The 22,297-nt window shown below is 48.8% G+C and overlaps 1 protein-coding gene across 6 annotated transcripts in view; it reads right to left on the bottom strand.

The window, feature by feature from the left end:
- Positions 1-9,435, bottom strand: part of LOXL3 (lysyl oxidase like 3) — an 89,231-nt gene extending 79,796 nt beyond the window's left edge. For 2 of the 6 annotated variants that reach the window (XM_073617726.1, XM_073617732.1), the window contains exons 1-2: positions 8,606-9,433; positions 2,974-3,070 (exon numbers count right to left, since the gene is read on the bottom strand). The gene's annotated coding sequence lies outside the window, so the exon portion shown is untranslated. Of the gene's footprint in view, positions 1-2,973; positions 3,071-8,605 lie in introns of all 6 variants that reach the window. The other 4 variants (XM_073617719.1, XM_073617716.1, XM_073617740.1 and 1 more) reach the window with 4 other exon arrangements.
- Between the last annotated feature and the right edge of the window lie 12,862 nt (positions 9,436-22,297).

Here is a 22,297-nt window from a genome sequence, read left to right as displayed (position 1 = left end):
GTTCTCAACTCATCCATCAATATATCACCTCTGTCCATTCCCTGACCTGGGCCATACAAGGACAGATCATTTCTGAAGACCAGGTGAGAACATGGCAGACCCAACGCCAGAACAACACAGGAACTCCTATATAACAAGTGGACCTGAACTAAAAAAGTGAAGATTTGCTACCTTATACCGAAGATATAGAGCTGGTAATTGTGCCTAAAAAAATCTACCTTTTATCTACAATTCCTTCTGAAAACTAGCAGCATGTTTCCTATGCATGGACACTTCTGACATCTGCAGGGTTTTGTAGCCTCATAAGTGTATGTCTGCAGTGTGTGATCACCTAATGTCGCGTACACACGGTCGGACTTGCCAACAGGGTAACCTCCGTCGGCATTTCCGACGTAAAAATTTAGAACATGTTCTATATCTAAGTCCGTCGGAAATGCCGACAGAAAAAGTCCAATGGGGCATACACACGGTCGGAATATCCGACCAAAAGCTCCCATTGGACTTTTTCTGTCGGAAATTCTGACCGTGTGTACACGGCATAAGAATTGAAGTGAGATGGGGATGCCACTACTGTGCTGCTCACTGTTTTCCTTGCTGAAGAGGAAGCCGTACCTGAGAACCTGTAGTGCAAGAATCTCCCTGCTTCATCCATTCTGTAGATCTGTGCTTCCTACACCTCTGCCATTACCCCTCCATGGCAGAGAAAACTCATCCACAGTTCTGTCCTAATACCCTTCATAGGAGATAGTAGAAAAACTCCTCCACAGTCCTGTCCTCATACCCTTCATAGGAGATAGTAGAGAAACTCCTTGTACCCGAATGGAGATCAGAAGACAGTGTGGTCCATGCTGTGAGATGAGGAGACCTCTGAGCAGAGAATGGAGATCAGAAGACAGTGTGGTCCGTGGTCTGAGATGAGAAGCTCTAAGCAGAGAATGGAGATCAGAAGACAGTGTGGTCCATGGTGTAGAATGAGGAGAAGGGAGGAGACCTCTGACCAGAGAATGGAGATCAGAAGACAGTGAGGTCCAATGAGATTAGGAGAATGGAGGAGACCCCTAAGCAGACACTAGATATCAGAAGACAGTGTCGTCCATGGTGTGGAATGTGGAGAAGGGAGGAGACCTCTGATCAAAGAATGGAGATCAGAAGACAGTGTGGTCCATGGTGTAAGATGAGGAGAAGGGAGGAGACCTCTGACCAGAGAATGGAGATCAGAAGACAGTGTGGTTCATGGTGTACAATGAGGAGAAGGGAGGAGACCTCTGAGCAGAGAATGGAGATCAGAATACAGTGTGGTCCATGGTGTGAGATGAGAAGGAAGGAGACCTCTGACCAAAGAATGGAGATCAGAAGACAGAGTGGCCCATTGTGTGGGATGAGAAGGGAGGAAACCTCTGACAAGAGAATGGAGATCAGAAGACATTGTGGTCCATGGTGTGGGATGAGGAGAATGGAGGAGACCCCTAAGCAGACACTGGAGATTAGAAGACAGTGTAGTCCATGGTGTGAAATGTGGAGAAGGGAGGAGACCTCTGACCAGAGAATGTAGATCAGAAGACTGTGTGGTCCATGGTGTGAGATGAGGAGAAGGGAGGAGACCTCTGACCAGAGAATGGAGATCAAAAGACAGTGTGGTCCATGGTGTTGGATGAGGAGAAGGGAGGAGACCTCTGACCAGACACTGGAGATCAGAAGACAGTGAGGTCCATTAATGCCAGTAAACACCCTGGAGACCTGGTTCATGGAGACCAGCATTCACCCTGAGAGTCAGACACCAAGACCTTCCTCTCTATGTCTGGGTGCTTAAATAGACATATTTAGAGTATAGAGTAACAGATACTATCACAGGGAGTTTTAGTCTAGTGGTGACCAAATGCTGAATCTGCAAATCCCTCCTTTGAACCCCCACTAGAAACACAGACTTCCACCCATGTTCAGTATAAAGAGTCTAAACCATGAAAACTTCTAGTCAGGGATGAAGTCTGAGTTCAATCCTTGTAATTACCTTCGGTCTCTGCCATGTCACATATGTGTACAGACCACTAAATCAAATCCCGTCTCTTCCGTGTCATAAATGTGTACTGACCACTAAATCACATCTATTTGCAGCAGCCAACGGCCTGACCCGAAGCTCCCATCTATCGGAGATTTAACGCTGTGCATACACAATTACATAGTCCTAGAAGAAATTATAATGACCAATCCTGACCATCAATCACCTCCTCACAGCTCGCCGATCCTGGAGGACACAACCACAGCCACGACCCATGCCAAAAAAACAACCTGCACAAATTCAAGTAGAACTCCAGCTGCTTGGGACCCTTTTGGAAAGATTCACCCCCTCCATTGTCACTACCACAGAATATGATCCTAAAATGGGTTAAAGGTGCAGTCTATATCTCATGTTGGGGACGTTTCCTCTCATTTCGGGGGTGTACATCTAATTATGTAATGATCTGTCTCACTTTGGGTGTTCTCTCACATTTGGCTGGGTTTCCTCTCATTTTGAGGAGGTTTCCGCTCATTTTAGGATGATTCCTCTAATTTTGGGTGGTTTTCTCACATTTTGGCTGTTTTCCCTTTCATTATGAATAGGTTTCTTTTTTTGGGGGGGCGGGGGTCCTTTTATTTTGTATGATTCCTGCCATTTTAGGGGGTTTCCTCACATTTTTAGAGGGTTTCTGGTGATTTTGGGGTGGTTTTATCTCATGTTGAAGAGGTTTCGAAGTAGTGTCACCTCATTTTCAGGGATGGGGGGTGTCTTTCAGTTTGGCAAAGTTTTCTCTCAATTAGGGGGGGTTTTCACTCATTTAGGAAAGTTTTCTCTCATTTAGGGTGTTGAGGGGGTCTTACTTTGGGGGTTCCTAATTTTTGGGGGGATTCCTCTTATGTTGGGGAAGTGTCGGTGGGTGGATATTATACACCCATAATAACATACAATGTACAAGAAGGATAGTAAGCAGGACTCACTGATAACACTGCAAGAGGTAGGATGGTCTTCAGGGTTTCTCTAATGCTCCACATATAATGACATTCACACTGCTTCCGGATTTCTTTGTTTTCCACCCTAGAGAATAATAATTAAAAATGAAATCACATTTATAAAGAATTGGGAGCTCTTCAATAGGGAGAAAGCATGTGTACAGAACCAAGAACTCAGCACAGGGATGGTGGGAACCCCTCATAATGGGCACAGCGTGTATAGACCCGGGAACACAGCACAGGGATGGTGGAAACCCCTCATAATGGGCACAGCGGGTGTACAGACCCGGGAACTCAGCACAGGGATGGTGGGAACCCCTTATAATGGGCACAGCAGGTGTACAGACCCGGAAACTCAGCACAGGGATGGTGGGAACCCCTCATAATGGGCACAGCGGGTGTACAGACCCGGGAACTCAGTACAGGGATGGTGAGAACCCCTCATAATGGGCACAGCGGGTGTACAGACCCGGGAACTCAGCACAGGGATGGTGGGAACCCCTCATAATGTTTGTGAAGTACAATCTTGGTAACATGTTGGCAGAGAGACCGCCTGGGTGGGTTGGTATTTTCCAGTCCTGGTTTAGGCCCTTTCTGCGAGACTGGGAGAATGGTGGGCCAGTGAAAAGCCGAGGGTCAAGCATGAACAGCTCCCGGCTTATGTTTCCCCGTGTTTGAAAATGCTTCTGCAGTGGCAAGTAACAGCAGGAGAAGTCAGATCTCTTCCAAGGAAACTTCTTAGAAGAGGATCATGAGCTCTGCTTTTTGCGAGCCACTGGCCTTGAGGGATTGCCCAAGCCTGGTTTTGGGGGTGGGTTTGCGATTGATTAATTTGGAGAGAATCCCAATGAAGTTTAGGGATCAGGCTTGGCTTGCCTTTCATGGAAAACTATATGTGAAGGGCAACTTGAAGTTTCTTTCCATGAGTGATCGGGGCTGCCCGAGAGTGGAGTGTGGAGGAGTGGCGGAGTCCATGAATCACTTTCTACTTCAGTGCCCTTTTAATATAGAAGTGTACAAGAGGGTGGGGAGGGCTCTGAGTATACCCTTCCTTCCTCCCCCATATGAGTTATGCAGAGTGGGTGTATGGGGCATTCCAGACTCATCGGTATTATGATTTGGAAAGTTAGTTAGTCTAGTAGTCCGTTATTTCACGTTATTTCACGTGAAGTGCTCGGGAGGTCCTGATTCCTCTATATAGATCTTTATATCACTAGAGGGGTCACCAGCGGGAAGAAGGAGGTCCTGATTCCTCTATATAGATCTTTATATCACTAGAGGGGTCACCAGCAGGTGGAAGGAGGTCCTGATTCCTCTATATAGATCTTTATATCACTGGAGGGGTCACCAGGAGGAGGAAGGAGGTCCTGATTCCTCTATATAGATCTTTATATCACTAGAGGGGTCACCAGCAGGAGGAAGGAGGTCCTGATTCCTCTATATAGATCTTTATATCACTAGAGGGGTAACCAGCAGGAGGAAGGAGGTCCTGATTCCTCTATATAGATCTTTATATCACTAGAGGGGTCACCAGCAGGAGGAAGGAGGACCTGATTCCTCTATATAGATCTTGATATCACTAGAGGGGTCACCAGCAGGAGGAAGGAGGACCTGATTCCTCTATATAGATCTTGATATCACTAGAGGGGTCACCAGCAGGAGGAAGGAGGACCTGATTCCTCTATATAGATCTTTATATCACTAGAGGGGTCACCAGGAGGTGGAAGGAGGTCCTGATTCCTCTATATAGATCTTTATATCACTGGAGGGGTCACCAGGAGGTGGAAGGAGGTCCTGATTCCTCTATATAGATCTTTATATCACTGGAGGGGTCACCAGGAGGTGGAAGGAGGTCCTGATTCCTCTATATAGATCTTTATATCACTGGAGGGGTCACCAGGAGGTGGAAGGAGGTCCTGATACCTCTATATAGATCTTTATATTACTAGAAGGGTCACCAGGAGGTGGAAGGAGGTCCTGATTCCTCTATATAGATCTTTATATCACTAGAGGGGTCACCAGCAGGAGGAAGGAGGTCCTGATTCCTCTATATAGATCTTTATAATCACTAGAGGGGTCACCAGCAGGAGGAAGGAGGTCCTGATTCCTCTATATAGATCTTTATAATCACTAGAGGGGTCACGAGCAGGATGAAGGTGGTCCTGATTCCTCTATATAGATCTTTATATCACTAGAGGGGTCACGAGCAGGAGGAAGGAGGTCCTGATTTCTCTATATAGATCTTTATATCACTAGAGGGGTCACGAGCAGGAAGAAGGAGGTCCTGATTCCTCTATATAGATCTTTATATCACTAGAGGGGTCACCAGGAGGTGGAAGGAGGTCCTGATTCCTCTATATAGATCTTTATATCATTAGAGGGATCACCGGCAGGAGGAAGGAGGTCTTGATTCCTCTATATAGATCTTTATATCACTAGAGGGGTCACCAGGAGGTGGAAGGAGGTCCTGATTCCTCTATATAGATCTTTATATCATTAGAGGGATCACCGGCAGGATGAAGGTGGTCCTGATTCCTCTATATAGATCTTTATATCACTAGAGGGGTCACGAGCAGAAAGAAGGAGGTCCTGATTCCTCTATATAGATCTTTATATCACTAGAGGGGTCACCAGTAGGAGGAAGGAGGTCCTGATTCCTCTATATAGATCTTTATATCACTAGAGGGGTCACCAGCAGGAGGAAGGAGGTCCTGATTCCTCTATATAGATCTTTATAATCACTAGAGGGGTCACCAGTAGGAGGAAGGAGGTCCTGATTCCTCTATATAGATCTTTATATCACTAGAGGGGTCACCAGCGGGAGGGAGGAGGTCCTGATTCCTCTATATAGATCTTTATAATCACTAGAGGGGTCACCAGCAGGAGGAAGGAGGTCCTGATTCCTCTATATAGATCTTTATATCACTGGAGGGGTCACCAGCAGGTGGAAGGAGGTCACAATCCCTCTATATAGATCTTTATATCACTAGAGGGGTCACCAGCAGGTGGAAGGAGGTCCTGATTCCTCTATATAGATCTTTATATCACTAGAGGGGTCACGAGCAGAAAGAAGGAGGTCCTGATTCCTCTATATAGATCTTTATATCACTAGAGGGGTCACCAGTAGGAGGAAGGAGGTCCTGATTCCTCTATATAGATCTTTATATCACTAGAGGGATCACCAGCAGGAGGAAGGAGGTCCTGATTCCTCTATATAGATCTTTATAATCACTAGAGGGGTCACCAGCAGGAGGAAGGAGGTCCTGATTCCTCTATATAGATCTTTATATCACTGGAGGGGTCACCAGCAGGTGGAAGGAGGTCACAATCCCTCTATATAGATCTTTATATCACTAGAGGGGTCACCAGCAGGTGGAAGGAGGTCCTGATTCCTCTATAGAGATCTTTAGTGAGAACTCATTTAGAATACTGTGCCCAGTTCTGGAGACCTCATTTACAGAAAGATATTGATAAGATAGAACAAGTCCAGAGACTGGTATCAAAAATGGTGAAAGGTTTGGGTGATAAAACATATCAGAAGAGATTTCAGGAACTTATTATTACGTATAGTCTGGAGGAAAGAAGGGAAAGGATGGACATGACTGAAACCTTTAAATACACAAAGGGGGTGAATGAGGTTCAGGAGGACGGGATTTTGAATATGAAACCAAAATCAAGAACTCCATGACATCAAACTGACTGGAGGAAAGGTCAAAACTAATCTTAGGAAGTACTATTTTACTGAAAGAGTAGTTGATAATTGGAATAAACTACCAGCAGAGTCATTAGTAAGAGAATATAAATATTTTCGGGAAAAACACAGTAAAATCGGGGCGATGGAGCAGTCGGTCTTTTCTTTGTCATCACTCTTCTATCATTCCATGAGATCAGTCTTCATACATGTCTCTTCATGTATAATGATAACATGTTCAGTAGAAACTTTCCACTCTGCATAGATCACCCACCATATACAGTGCTTTTAAAAAGTATTCATACCCCTTGAAATTTCCCACATTTTGTCACGTTAACCAAAAACGTAAATGTATTTTATTGGGATTTTATGTGATAGACCAACACAAAGTGACACATAATTGTGAAGTGGAAGGAAAATGATAAATGATACAAATAAATATGTGAAAAGTGTGGGGGGACATTTGTATTCAGCCCCCTTTACTCTGATACCCCCAACTAAAATCTAGAGGAACCAATTGCCTTCAGAAGTCACCTAATTAGTAAATAGAGTCCACCTGTGTGTCATTTAATCTCAGTATAAATACAGCTGTTCCGTGAAGCCCTCAGAGGATTGTTAGAGAACCATAGTGAACAAACAGCATCATTAAGTCCAAGGAACACACCAGACAGGTCAGGGATAAAGTTGTGGAGAAGTATAAAGCAGGGTTAGGTTATATAAAATCTCTCAAGCTTTGAACATCTCACGGAGCTCTGTTCAATCCATCATCGGAAAATGGAAAGAGTATGGCACAACCGCAAACCTACCAAGACATGGCCGTCCACCTAAACTGACCGGCCGGGCAAGGAGAGCATTCATCAGAGAAGAGCCAAGAGGCCCATGGTAACTCTGGAGGAGCTGCAGAGATCCACAGCTCAGGTGGGAGAATCTGTCCACAGGACAACTATTAGTCGTGCTCTCCACAAATCTGCCCTTTATGGAAGAGTGACAAGAAGAAAGACATTGGTGAAAAAAAGTCATAAGAAGTCCTGTTTGTAGTTTGTGAGAAGCCATGTGGAGGACACAGCAAACATGTGGAAGAAGGTGATCTGGTCAGAGGAGACCAAAAGGAGACCAAAATTCAACTTTACAGCCTAAAAGTAAAACGCTATGTGTGGGGGAAACTAACACTGCACATCACCCTGAACACACCATCCCCACAGTGAAACATGGTGGTGGCAGCATCATGTGGTGGGGATGGTTTTCTTCAGCAGGGACAGGGAAGCTGGTCAGAGTTGATGGGAAGATGGATGGAGCCAAATACAGAACAATCTTAGAAGAAAACCTGTTAGAGTCTACAAAAGACTTGAGACTGGGGCGGAGGTTCACCTTCCAGCAGGACAACGACCCGAAACATCCAGCCAGAGCTACAATGGAATGGTTTAGATCAAAGCATATTCATGTGTTAGAATGGCCCAGTCACAGTCCAGACCTAAATCACATTGAGAATCTGTGGCAAGACTTGAAAATTGCTGTTCACAGACGCTCTCCATCCAATCTGACAGAGCTTGAGATATTTTACAAAGAAGAATGGGCAGAAATGTCCTCTCTAGATGTGCAAAGCTGGTAGAGACATCCCCAAAAAGACTTGTAGAGAAAGGGGGTTCTACAAAGTATTGACTCCGGGGGGCGCCATACAAATGCCCCCCCCCACACTTTTCACATATTTATTTGTATCATTTATCATTTTCCTTCCACTTCACAATTATGTGACACTTTGTGTTGGTCTATCACATAAAATCCCAATAAAATACATTTATGTTTTAGGTTGTAACAAAATATGGGGAATTTCAAGGGGTATGAATACTTTTTCAAGGCATTGTACATCCCTCATATATCACCTCCCATCTCATATACTGTATCTATACATGTGTAGACTCGGGGTCTTACCTTTAATATCAGAGCGGTCTCTTCTTTCCTTCCTCTCGGGTTCCCTGAGCTTTCTTCCTCTCCTCCTTCAGTCTTCTTCTCTTCCAGACTTCTTATGTCTCCTCTCCTCCTTCTGCCTCTTCCCCTCCTCTGGTCTCAGTCCTTTCCACTCTCTTCTCTCTCCTTTCCTCCCTCGCTCTCTTTTCTATCTCGCTTCCCCTCCTCTGTCTCAATCTTTTCACCTCTCCACGTTTCTCTTCTTTTCTCTCTCCTTATTCACTTCTCTCCTCTTTCTATTTCTTTGCTGTCTCTGATCTGGTGTCTCTCCTCTCCTCCTTCTGCCTCTTTCCCTCCTCTGGTCTCAGTACTTTCCCCCCTCTCTTCTCTCTCCTCTCTCTCTCCTCTGTCTCTCCTCTCTCTCCTCTGTCTCTAGGCTCTCCTCTCTCTCTCCTCTCTCCTCTGTCTCTCCTCTCTCTCCTCTGTCTCTCCTCTCTCTCCTCTTTCTGTCTCTAGGCTCTCCTCTCTCTCTCTCCTCTCTCCTCTGTCTCTCCTCTTTCTCTAGGCTATCCTCTCTCCTCTGTCTCTCCTCTCTCTCTTCTCTTTCTCTAGGCTCTCCTCTCTCTCTCCTCTCTCTGTCTCTAGGCTCTCCTCTCTCTCTCCTCTCTCTGTCTCTATCTTTTCGTAGGTCTCTCTCCCTGGTCAGGTCTCCCTCGCTCTCCTCTCCCCCCTCAGTCTCTCTCCCCTCTCTCAGGATATTAAGCAAACAAGCAATGAGTGGAGGGGGGTGGGGGACTGCCACATACACACACACCTAACCAAACACAGCGTACAACTACCCTCCGCACATGTGTCACCGCTCATTCATTGGAGGAGGGGGACACTTACTTTACTCGTTCCAGAAAGAGCTTGGAAAACTTTCCCAAAGTCTACGTGATCTCCGTCACCTGTACAGGGACCATCCGTATATAACCTCCATCACCTGGAGAGGAACCATCCGTATATAACCTCCATCACCTGGAGAGGAACCATCCGTATATAACCTCCATCACCTGGAGAGGAACCATCCGTATATAACCTCCATCACCTATAGAAGGACCATCCGTATATAACCTCCATCACCTGGAGAGGAACCATCCGTATATAACCTCCATCACCTATAGAGGGACCATCCGTATATAACCTCCATCACCTGGAGAGGAACCATCCGTATATAACCTCCATCACCTATAGAGGGACCATCTGTATATAACCTCCATCACCTATAGAGGGACCATCCGTATATAACCTCCATCACCTGGAGAGGAACCATCCATATATAACCTCCATCACCTGGAGAGGAACCATCCGTATATAACCTCCATCACCTATAGAGGGACCATCCGTATATAACCTCCATCACCTATAGAGGGACCATCCGTATATAACCTCCATCACCTGGAGAGGAACCATCCGTATATAACCTCCATCACCTATAGAGGGACCATCCGTATATAACCTCCATCACCTGCAGAGGAACCATCCGTATATAACCTCCATCACCTATAGAGGGACCATCCGTATATAACCTCCATCACCTATAGAGGGACCATCCGTATATAACCTCCATCACCTATAGAGGGACCATCCGTATATAATCTCCATCACCTGGAGAGGAACCATCCGTATATAATCTCCATCACCTGGAGAGGAACCATCCGTATATAACCTCCATCACCTATAGAGGGACCATCCGTATATAACCTCCATCACCTGGAGAGGAACCATCCGTATATAACCTCCATCACCTATAGAGGGACCATCCGTATATAACCTCCATCACCTATAGAGGGACCATCGGTATATAACCTCCATCACCTAGAGAGGAACCATCCGTATATAACCTCCATCACCTATAGAGGGACCATCCATATATAACCTCCATCACCTGGAGAGGAACCATCCGTATATAACCTCCATCACCTGGAGAGGAACCATCTGTATATAACCTCCATCACCTATAGAGGGACCATCCATATATAACCTCCATCACCTGGAGAGGAACCATCCGTATATAACCTCCATCACCTGGAGAGGAACCATCCATATATAACCTCCATCACCTATAAAGGGACCATCCGTATATAACCTCCATCACCTGGAGAGGAACCATCCGTATATAACCTCCATCACCTATAGAGGGACCATCCGTATATAACCTCCATCACCTATAGAGGGACCATCCGTATATAACCTCCATCACCTATAGAGGGACCATCCGTATACAACCTCCATCACCTATAGAGGGACCATCCGTATATAACCTCCATCACCTGGAGAGGAACCATCCGTATATAACCTCCATCACCTGGAGAGGAACCATCCGTATATAACCTCCATCACCTATAGAGGGACAATCCGTATATAACCTCCATCACCTGGAGAGGAACTATCCGTATATAACCTCCATCACCTATAGAGGTACCATCCATATATAACCTCCATCACCTATAGAGGGACCATCCATATATCCATATATCATCTCCATCACCTATAGAGGGACCATCCATATATAACCTCCATCACCTGGACAGGAACCATCCGTATATAACCTCCATCACCTATAGAGGGACCATCCGTATATCCATATATCATCTCCATCACCTATAGAGGGACCATCCATATATAACCTCCATCACCTGGAGAGGAACCATCCGTATATAACCTCCATCACCTATAGAGGGACCATCCATATATAACCTCCATCACCTATAGAGGGACCATGCGTATATAGCCTCCATCACCTATAGAGGGACCATCCGTATATAACCTCCATCACCTATAGAGGGACCATCCGTATACAACCTCCATCACCTATAGAGGAACCATCCGTATATAACCTCCATCACCTATAGAGGGGCCATCTGTATATAACCTCCATCACCTATAGAGGGACCATCCGTATACAACCTCCATCACCTATATAGGAACCATGCGTATATAACCTCCATCACCTATAGAGGAACCATCCGTATATAACCTCCATCACCTATAGAGGAACCATCCGTATATAACCTCCATCACCAATAGAGGGACCATCCATATATAACCTCCATCACCTATAGAGGAACCATCCGTATATAACCTCCATCACCAATAGAGGGACCATCCATATATAACCTCCATCACCTATAGAGGAACCATCCGTATCTAACCTCCATCACCTATAGAGGAACCATCTGTATATAACCTCCATCACCTATAGAGGAACCATCTGTATATAACCTCCATCACCTATAGAGGAACCATCTGTATATAACCTCCATCACCTATAGAGGAACCATCCGTGTATAACCTCCATCACCTATAGAGGAACCATCCGTATATAACCTCCATCACCTATAGAGGAACCATCAGGGGTGGACTGACCATTCTGGCAGTCGGGCACTGCCCGAGGGCCCCATGCCACTAAGGGGCCCCATCACAGTTGCCAGCCTCAATAAAACCAGGGACAGTATGTAAACATTTTTAAAAATCCCAAGATTATAGCTGCCCCGCCTCTCCAGTACCTTTTCAGTGTGCGTATGTGTATTCTGTGTGTGTATACTGTGTGTGTATACTGTGTGGCCCCATAATCTCCTATTGCCTGGGGGCCCCACAATCTCCTATTGCCTGGGGGCCCAATGATCTCTTATTGCCCGGGGGCCCAATGATCTCCTATTGCCTGGGGGCCCCATAATCTTCTTCTATTGCCGGGGGCCCCATAATCTCCTGGTACCCGGGGGCCCCATGAGTTGTCAGTCTGCCCCTGGGAACCATCCGTATATAACCTCCATCACCTATAGAGGGACCATCTGTGTATAACCTCCATCACCTATATAGGGACCATCCGTATATAACCTCCATCACCTATATAGGGACCATCCGTATATAACCTCCATCACCTATATAGGGACCATCCATATACAACCTCCATCACCTATAGAGTCAGTGTCTATATACTCGTAGATAATCTCCAGTGATATAATGTACGGTGACCCCTCTGTATATCAGTCTGATGTACCTCTGGGTATCTCTGGTGATATCAATGGTGTCCTCAATGCTGAGAAATCCAGGAAGATACTTCTTCTCCATCATCCATACCATCAGGAAGGCCTGTGATTGTCGCCAAATTTATTCTGCAGCAGGACAACCACCCCAAACATCCAGCCAATGTTATTAAGAATTATCTTCAGTGTAAAGAAGAACAAGGAGTCCTGGAAGTGATAGTTTGGCCCCCACGGAGCCCCGATCTCACCATCATGGAGTCTGTCTGGGATTAAATATTGGCGGCCAATAGCCACAAAAGATCTGTGCTTAGTTCTCCAAGAGGTACACGGAACCACCTACCTGCCATAGAAAAACCTACCTGCTGAGTTCCTTCACCAACTGTGTTCAAGATCACCTAGAAGAAGGCAAGGGGGGGAAACCTCACACATTTATTGAATTTCCCTTCATTTACTTTCCATTTTATTCATTGATAAAAATATACTGGAGCTGAAGGGGGTGTTTGAGACCAGGGAAGGATAGGAGGGGGGGGGGTGAGCTGCAGGTGAAGGGGGTGTTTGGGATCGGGGTAGGTTGGGGGGTGAGTTGGAGGTGAAGGGGGTGTGTGATGTTGGAGATCAGGGTAGGTCAGGAGGAGGGCGAGTCAGAGGTAAAGGGGGTTTTTCGGTGTTGGGGATCAGGGTAGGTTAGGAGGGGGTGAGTTGGAGGCGAAGGGGATGTTTGGTGTTGGGATCAGGGTAGATTAGGAGGGGGGTGAGTTGGAGGGGAAGGGGATGTTTGATGTTGGGATCAGGGTAGGTTAGGAGGGGAGTGAGTTGGAGGTGAAGGGGGTGTTTGGTGTTGGAGACCAGGGTAGGTTAGGAGGGGAGTGAGTTGGAGGTGAAGGGGGTGTTTGGTGTTGGGATCAGGGTAGGATAGGAGGGGGTGAGTTGGAGGTGAAGAGGCTGTTTGGTGTTGGGGATCAGGGTAGGTTAGGAGGGGGTGAGTTGGAGGCGAAGGGGATGTTTGGTGTTGGGATCGGGGTAGGTTAGGAGGAGGGTGAGTTGAAATTGAAGGTGGTGTTTTGTGTTGGAGATCAGGGTAGGTTAGGAGGGGGGTGAGTTGGAGGTGAAGGGGGTGTTTGGTGTTGGGGATCAGGGTAGGTTAGGAGGGGGTGAGTTGGAGGTGAAGGGGGTGTTTGGTGTTGGGGATCAGGGTAGGTTAGGAGGGGGGTGAGTTGAAAGTGAAGGGGGTGTTTGGTGTTGGAGACCAGGGTAGGTTAGGAGGGGAGTGAGTTGGAGGTGAAGGGGGTGTTTGGTGTTGGGGATCAGGGTAGGTTAGGAGGGGGGTGAGTTGGAGGTGAAGGGGGTGTTTGGTGTTGGAGACCAGGGTAGGTTAGGAGGGGAGTGAGTTGGAGGTGAAGGGGGTGTTTGGTGTTGGAGACCAGGGTAGGTTAGGAGGGGAGTGAGTTGGAGGTGAAGGGAGTGTATGGTGTTGGAGATCAGGGTAGGTTAGGAGGGGGGTGAGTTGGAGGTGAAGGGGGGGATTGGTGTTGGAGATCAGGGTAGGATAGGAGGGGGTGAGTTGGAGGTGAAGGGGGTGTTTGGTGTTGGAGATCAGGGTAAGATAGGTGGGGGGTGAGTTGGAGGTGAAGAGGCTGTTTGGTGTTGGGGATCAGGGTAGGTTAGGAGGGAGTAAGTGGGAGGTGAAGAGGCTGTTTGGTGTTGGGGATCAGGGTAGGTTAGGAGGGGGTGAGTTGGAGGCGAAGGGGATGTTTAGTGTTGGGATCAGGGTAGGTTAGGAGGGGGGTGAGTTGGAGGTGAAGGGGGTGTTTGGTGTTGGGGATCAGGGTAGATTAGGAGGGGGTGAGTTGGAGGGGAAGGGGATGTTTGATGTTGGGATCAGGGTAGGTTAGGAGGGGGGTGAGTTGGAGGTGAAGGGGGTGTTTGGTGTTGGGGATCAGGGTAGGTTAGGAGGGGGTGAGTTGGAGAGGAAGGGGATGTTTGATGTTGGGATCAGGGTAGGTTAGGAGGGGGGTGAGTTGGAAGTGAAGGGGGTGTTTGGTGTTGGGGATCAGGGTAGGTTAGGAGGGGGGTAAGTTGAAGGTGAAGGCGGTGTTTGGTGTTGGAGACCAGGGTAGGTTAGGAGGGGAGTGAGTTGGGGGTGAAGGGGGTGTTTGGTGTTGGAGACCAGGGTACGTTAGGAGGGGAGTGAGTTGGAGGTGAAGGGGGTGTTTGGTGTTGGAGACCAGGGTAGGTTAGGAGGGGAGTGAGTTGGAGGTGAAGGGGGTGTTTGGTGTTGGAGATCAGGGTAGGTTAGGAGGGGGGTGAGTTGGAGGTGAAGGGGGGGATTGGTGTTGGAGATTAGGGTAGGATAGGAGGGGGTGAGTTGGAGGTGAAGGGGGTGTTTGGTGTTGGAGATCAGGGTAAGATAGGTGGGGGGTGAGTTGGAGGTGAAGAGGCTGTTTGGTGTTGGGGATCAGGGTAGGTTAGGAGGGGGTAAGTGGGAGGTGAAGAGGCTGTTTGGTGTTGGGGATCAGGGTAGGTTAGGAGGGGGTGAGTTGGAGGCGAAGGGGATGTTTAGTGTTGGGATCAGGGTAGGTTAGGAGGGGGGTGAGTTGGAGGTGAAGGGGGTGTTTGGTGTTGGGGATCAGGGTAGATTAGGAGGGGGTGAGTTGGAGGGGAAGGGGATGTTTGATGTTGGGATCAGGGTAGGTTAGGAGGGGGGTGAGTTGGAGGTGAAGGGGGTGTTTGGTGCTGGGGATCAGGGTAGGTTAGGAGGGGGTGAGTTGGAGGGGAAGGGGATGTTTGATGTTGGGATCAGGGTAGGTTAGGAGGGGGGTGAGTTGGAGGTGAAGGGGGTGTTTGGTGCTGGGGATCAGGGTAGGTTAGGAGGGGGTGAGTTGGAGGGGAAGGGGATGTTTGATGTTGGGATCAGGGTAGGTTAGGAGGGGAGTGAGTTGGAGGTGAAGGGGGTGTTTGGTGTTGGGATCAGGGTAGGTTAGGAGGGGGGTGAGTTGGAGGTGAAGGGGGTATTTGGTGTTGGGGATCAGGGTAGGTTAGGAGGGGATGAGTTGGAGGGGAAGGGGATGTTTGATGTTGGGATCAGGGTAGGATAGGAGGGGGGTGAGTTGGAGGTGAAGGGGGTGTTTGGTGTTGGAGACCAGGGTAGGTTAGGAGGGGAGTGAGTTGGAGGTGAAGGGGGTGTTTGGTGTTGGGATCAGGGTAGGATAGGAGGGGGTGAGTTGGAGGTGAAGAGGCTGTTTGGTGTTGGGGATCAGGGTAGGTTAGGAGGGGAGTGAGTTGGAGGTGAAGGGGGTGTTTGGTGTTGGGATCAGGGTAGGATAGGAGGGGGTGAGTTGGAGGTGAAGAGGCTGTTTGGTGTTGGGGATCAGGGTAGGTTAGGAGGGGGTGAGTTGGAGGCGAAGGGGATGTTTGGTGTTGGGATCGGGGTAGGTTAGGAGGAGGGTGAGTTGAAATTGAAGGTGGTGTTTTGTGTTGGAGATCAGGGTAGGTTAGGAGGGGGGTGAGTTGGAGGTGAAGGGGGTGTTTGGTGTTGGGGATCAGGGTAGGTTAGGAGGGGGTGAGTTGGAGGTGAAGGGGGTGTTTGGTGTTGGGGATCAGGGTAGGTTAGGAGGGGGGTGAGTTGAAAGTGAAGGGGGTGTTTGGTGTTGGAGACCAGGGTAGGTTAGGAGGGGAGTGAGTTGGAGGTGAAGGGGGTGTTTGGTGTTGGGGATCAGGGTAGGTTAGGAGGGGGGTGAGTTGGAGGTGAAGGGGGTGTTTGGTGTTGGAGACCAGGGTAGGTTAGGAGGGGAGTGAGTTGGAGGTGAAGGGGGTGTTTGGTGTTGGAGACCAGGGTAGGTTAGGAGGGGAGTGAGTTGGAGGTGAAGGGAGTGTATGGTGTTGGAGATCAGGGTAGGTTAGGAGGGGGGTGAGTTGGAGGTGAAGGGGGGGATTGGTGTTGGAGATCAGGGTAGGATAGGAGGGGGTGAGTTGGAGGTGAAGGGGGTGTTTGGTGTTGGAGATCAGGGTAAGATAGGTGGGGGGTGAGTTGGAGGTGAAGAGGCTGTTTGGTGTTGGGGATCAGGGTAGGTTAGGAGGGAGTAAGTGGGAGGTGAAGAGGCTGTTTGGTGTTGGGGATCAGGGTAGGTTAGGAGGGGGTGAGTTGGAGGCGAAGGGGATGTTTAGTGTTGGGATCAGGGTAGGTTAGGAGGGGGGTGAGTTGGAGGTGAAGGGGGTGTTTGGTGTTGGGGATCAGGGTAGATTAGGAGGGGGTGAGTTGGAGGGGAAGGGGATGTTTGATGTTGGGATCAGGGTAGGTTAGGAGGGGGGTGAGTTGGAGGTGAAGGGGGTGTTTGGTGTTGGGGATCAGGGTAGGTTAGGAGGGGGTGAGTTGGAGAGGAAGGGGATGTTTGATGTTGGGATCAGGGTAGGTTAGGAGGGGGGTGAGTTGGAAGTGAAGGGGGTGTTTGGTGTTGGGGATCAGGGTAGGTTAGGAGGGGGGTAAGTTGAAGGTGAAGGTGGTGTTTGGTGTTGGAGACCAGGGTAGGTTAGGAGGGGAGTGAGTTGGGGGTGAAGGGGGTGTTTGGTGTTGGAGACCAGGGTACGTTAGGAGGGGAGTGAGTTGGAGGTGAAGGGGGTGTTTGGTGTTGGAGACCAGGGTAGGTTAGGAGGGGAGTGAGTTGGAGGTGAAGGGGGTGTTTGGTGTTGGAGATCAGGGTAGGTTAGGAGGGGGGTGAGTTGGAGGTGAAGGGGGGGATTGGTGTTGGAGATTAGGGTAGGATAGGAGGGGGTGAGTTGGAGGTGAAGGGGGTGTTTGGTGTTGGAGATCAGGGTAAGATAGGTGGGGGGTGAGTTGGAGGTGAAGAGGCTGTTTGGTGTTGGGGATCAGGGTAGGTTAGGAGGGGGTAAGTGGGAGGTGAAGAGGCTGTTTGGTGTTGGGGATCAGGGTAGGTTAGGAGGGGGTGAGTTGGAGGCGAAGGGGATGTTTAGTGTTGGGATCAGGGTAGGTTAGGAGGGGGGTGAGTTGGAGGTGAAGGGGGTGTTTGGTGTTGGGGATCAGGGTAGATTAGGAGGGGGTGAGTTGGAGGGGAAGGGGATGTTTGATGTTGGGATCAGGGTAGGTTAGGAGGGGGGTGAGTTGGAGGTGAAGGGGGTGTTTGGTGTTGGGGATCAGGGTAGATTAGGAGGGGGTGAGTTGGAGGGGAAGGGGATGTTTGATGTTGGGATCAGGGTAGGTTAGGAGGGGGGTGAGTTGGAGGTGAAGGGGGTGTTTGGTGTTGGGGATCAGGGTAGGTTAGGAGGGGGTGAGTTGGAGGGGAAGGGGATGTTTGATGTTGGGATCAGGGTAGGTTAGGAGGGGGGTGAGTTGGAGGTGAAGGGGGTGTTTGGTGTTGGGGATCAGGGTAGGTTAGGAGGGGGTGAGTTGGAGGGGAAGGGGATGTTTGATGTTGGGATCAGGGTAGGTTAGGAGGGAGGTGAGTTGGAGGTGAAGGGGGTGTTTGGTGTTGGGGATCAGGGTAGGTTAGGAGGGGGTGAGTTGGAGGCGAAGGGGATGTTTAGTGTTGGGATCAGGGTAGGTTAGGAGGGGGGTGAGTTGGAGGTGAAGGGGGTGTTTGGTGTTGGGGATCAGGGTAGATTAGGAGGGGGTGAGTTGGAGGGGAAGGGGATGTTTGATGTTGGGATCAGGGTAGGTTAGGAGGGGGGTGAGTTGGAGGTGAAGGGGGTGTTTGGTGTTGGGGATCAGGGTAGGTTAGGAGGGGGTGAGTTGGAGGGGAAGGGGATGTTTGATGTTGGGATCAGGGTAGGTTAGGAGGGAGGTGAGTTGGAGGTGAAGGGGGTGTTTGGTGTTGGGGATCAGGGTAGGTTAGGAGGGGGTGAGTTGGAGGCGAAGGGGATGTTTAGTGTTGGGATCAGGGTAGGTTAGGAGGGGGGTGAGTTGGAGGTGAAGGGGGTGTTTGGTGTTGGGGATCAGGGTAGATTAGGAGGGGGTGAGTTGGAGGGGAAGGGGATGTTTGATGTTGGGATCAGGGTAGGTTAGGAGGGGGGTGAGTTGGAGGTGAAGGGGGTGTTTGGTGTTGGGGATCAGGGTAGGTTAGGAGGGGGTGAGTTGGAGGGGAAGGGGATGTTTGATGTTGGGATCAGGGTAGGTTAGGAGGGGGGTGAGTTGGAGGTGAAGGGGGTGTTTGGTGTTGGGGATCAGGGTAGGTTAGGAGGGGGTGAGTTGGAGGGGAAGGGGATGTTTGATGTTGGGATCAGGGTAGGTTAGGAGGGAGGTGAGTTGGAGGTGAAGGGGGTGTTTGGTGTTGGGGATCAGGGTAGGTTAGGAGGGGGTGAGTTGGAGGGGAAGGGGATGTTTGATGTTGGGATCAGGGTAGGTTAGGAGGGGGGTGAGTTGGAGGTGAAGGGGGTGTTTGGTGTTGGGGATCAGGGTAGGTTAGGAGGGGGTGAGTTGGAGGGGAAGGGGATGTTTGATGTTGGGATCAGGGTAGGTTAGGAGGGGGGTGAGTTGGAGGTGAAGGGGGTGTTTGGTGTTGGGGATCAGGGTAAATTAGGAGGGGGTGAGTTGGAGGGGAAGGGGATGTTTGATGTTGGGATCAGGGTAGGTTAGGAGGGGGGTGAGTTGGAGGTGAAGGGGGTATTTGGTGTTGGGGATCAGGGTAGGTTAGGAGGGGATGAGTTGGAGGGGAAGGGGATGTTTGATGTTGGGATCAGGGTAGGTTAGGAGGGGGGTGAGTTGAAAGTGAAGGGGGTGTTTCGTGTCGGTAATCAGGATAGGTTGCTGAACCTTCGCTGCTATTGTGCTACTGCTGGGTGTCCAGTGTGCTCCTGTTCCTTTAGGGGGATTGGGCTGCCTCCAGGCCCACCTGCCCCTCATCTATCCATTTAACACATGTGCTTCCATTATGGAGATGCTTATAAACTCAGTAGCGTTAGGACTGCAAGCAATACACAGGGTGTCGTGAAGAGGCCTTGCAGTTTTTGCATGCATTTGCAAATGCATGCTAACTAAACCTCTGTTTTTAATGCAGACTGTTGGACAGGTTAATTTGGTCAGTTGGCAGACTGGTTGGTGATTTGAGCTATGAAATGTTATGTTTTTGTCTTTCAAGTTGGAGGTGAAGGCGGTGTTTGGTGTTGGAGATCAGGGCAGGTTAGGAGGGGGGTTGAGTTGGAGGTGAAGGGGGTGCTTGGTGTTGGAGATCAGGGTAGGATAGGAGGGGGTGAGTTGGAGGTGAAGAGGCTGTTTGGTGTTGGGGATCAGGGTAGGTTAGGAGGGGGTGAGTTGGAGGTGAAGGGGGGGATTGGTGTTGGAGATCAGGGTAGGATAGGAGGGGGGTGAGTTGGAGGTGAAGGGAGTGTATGGTGTTGGAGATCCGGGTTGGTTAGGAGGGGGGTGAGTTGGAGGTGAAGGGGGTGTTTGGTGTTGGAGATCAGGGTAGGATAGGAGGGGGTGAGTTGGAGGTGAAGTGGGTGTTTGGTGTTGGGGATCAGGGTAGGATAGAGGGGGGGTGAGTTAGAGATGAAGGGAGTGTTTGGTGTTGGGGATCAGGGTAGTTTGGGGGGGCGGGTTGGAGGTGAAGGGGGTGTGTGGTGAGCATGCATACAGGCCATGGTGGGTGAGTGCATTACTTATTGTGTACCTGCTAATTTCAGGTCTTTCTGAAGCTCTCAAGTGGTCCTTGGCTCTTGGACAACTTTTCTGATAGGTCTTTTCACTCCTCTGTCAGAAATCTTGCGAGACGATTTATGGTGTGAGGAGCACCTGGTTGTGACCATTTTATGGTATGAGGAGCACCTGGTCGTGGCTGGTTTATGGTTTGAGGAGGACCTGGTCGCGGCTGGTTTATGGTGCGAGGAGTACCTGGTCATGGTTGGTTTATGGTGGGAGGAGCACCTGGTTGTGGCTGGTTTATGGTATGAGGAGCACCTGGTTGTGGCTGGTTTATGGTGCAAGGAGCACCTGGTTGTGGCTGGTTTATGGTGCGAGGAGCACCTGGTTGTGGCTGTTTTATGGTGCAAGGAGCACCTGGTTGTGGCTGGTTTATGGTGCGAGGAGCACCTGGTTGTGGCTGGTTTATGGTGCGAGGAGCACCTGGTTGTGGCTGGTTTATGGTGTGAGGAGCAATTGGTTGTGGCTGATTTATGGTGTGAGGAGCACTTGGTTGTGGCTGGTTTATGGTGCGAGGAGCACCTGGTTGTGGCTGGTTTAGGGTATGAGGAGCAATTGGTTGTGGCTGGTTTATGGTGCAAGGAGCACCTGGTTGTGGCTGGTTTATGGTGTGAGGAGCACCTGGTTGTGGCTAGTTTATGGTATGAGGAGCACCTGGTAGTGCCTGGTTTATGGTATGAGGAGCACCTGGTAGTGCCTGGTTTATGGTATGAGGAGCACCTGGTTGTGGCTGTTTTATGGTATGAGGAGCACCTGGTTGTGGCTAGTTTATGGTATGAGGAGCACCTGGTAGTGCCTGGTTTATGGTATGAGGAGCACCTGGTTGTGGCTGTTTTATGGTATGAGGAGCACCTGGTTGTGGCTGGTTTGTGGTATGAGGAGAACCTGGTTGTAGCTGGTTTATGGTGCGAGGAGCACCTTGTCATGGCTGGTTTATGGTGCGAGGAGCACCTTGTCATGGCTGGTTTATGGTAAAATGATGTTCTTTCCACTTCTGGATTATGGCCTCAACAGTGCTCACTGGAACATTCAGAAATCCTTCTGTAACCAATGCCACCCGTATGTTGTGAAGGTCCTGAGAGATCTCTTTGCTTTTACCCATCATGAGAAGTTTCTTGTGAGACTCCTTTTTATAGGCCATCAGCTGAGACTGAACCGGCTGATATTAATTTGCCCCGACAAGGGGCAGATTGCTTTCTAATAACTGATAGATATCAGCCGGTGTCTCGGCTTTCCAAGCCTTTGTGCACCTCCCTTTCTTCATGTGTTCAAAACTTCATTTCTGAACAGATTTGTTTTGGTGTCTTTGTATGTATGTATGGATTGTATGTAAGTATGGATGGATTGTATGGATGGATTGTATGTATGTATGGATGGACTGTATGTATGTATGTATGTATTGTATGTATGTATGTATGTATGGATTGTATATATATGTGGATTGTATGGATGGATTGTATATATATATGTGGATTGTATGGCTTGTTACCGACATGTGGGGTAAATTTCATATGAATATCACCTTATATATTTATAGAGAAAACGTTGACGTGTTGATGATGTCTTTTTCCGGCTGTGTGTGATTTGGGTAGAATTGTACCGGATGGAGGATTCTATGATTGGATTGGATGGATGATCTCATTCTGATACATGATTGGTTGTCATGGAGGACCCTACAGCTGTTTGGATGGAGGGATTTGTAATAAATGGAGCTCTGGTGACCTCTGGTGGTCAGATGAGAAGATGGCATCTCTGATATCAGAGTATGGAGGGTCCTAGAAATCTATCATTTGGTAGATATTCATATGGAGGAGGGGGAGGGGGAGTATAAAATCTGGTCCAGCTTTGTGTAGGAACCAATCAGCTTCCAGTTTTTGTTGGGAAAACTTAACTGAATAATTTTAAGTTAGATGCTGATTGGCTGCAGCAGATTCTGTGTGCTGTGATGTCACCCCATTGTATGACAGGTGAGGGGTGTGTGTGTATATATATATATATATATATATATATATATATATATATATATATATATATATATAT

Source organism: Aquarana catesbeiana, linkage group LG01 (assembly GCF_042186555.1).
Source record: "Aquarana catesbeiana isolate 2022-GZ linkage group LG01, ASM4218655v1, whole genome shotgun sequence".
In the NCBI taxonomy this organism is placed as follows: Eukaryota; Metazoa; Chordata; class Amphibia; order Anura; family Ranidae; genus Aquarana; species Aquarana catesbeiana.
This window is presented reverse-complemented; position numbering and strand designations above follow the sequence as displayed.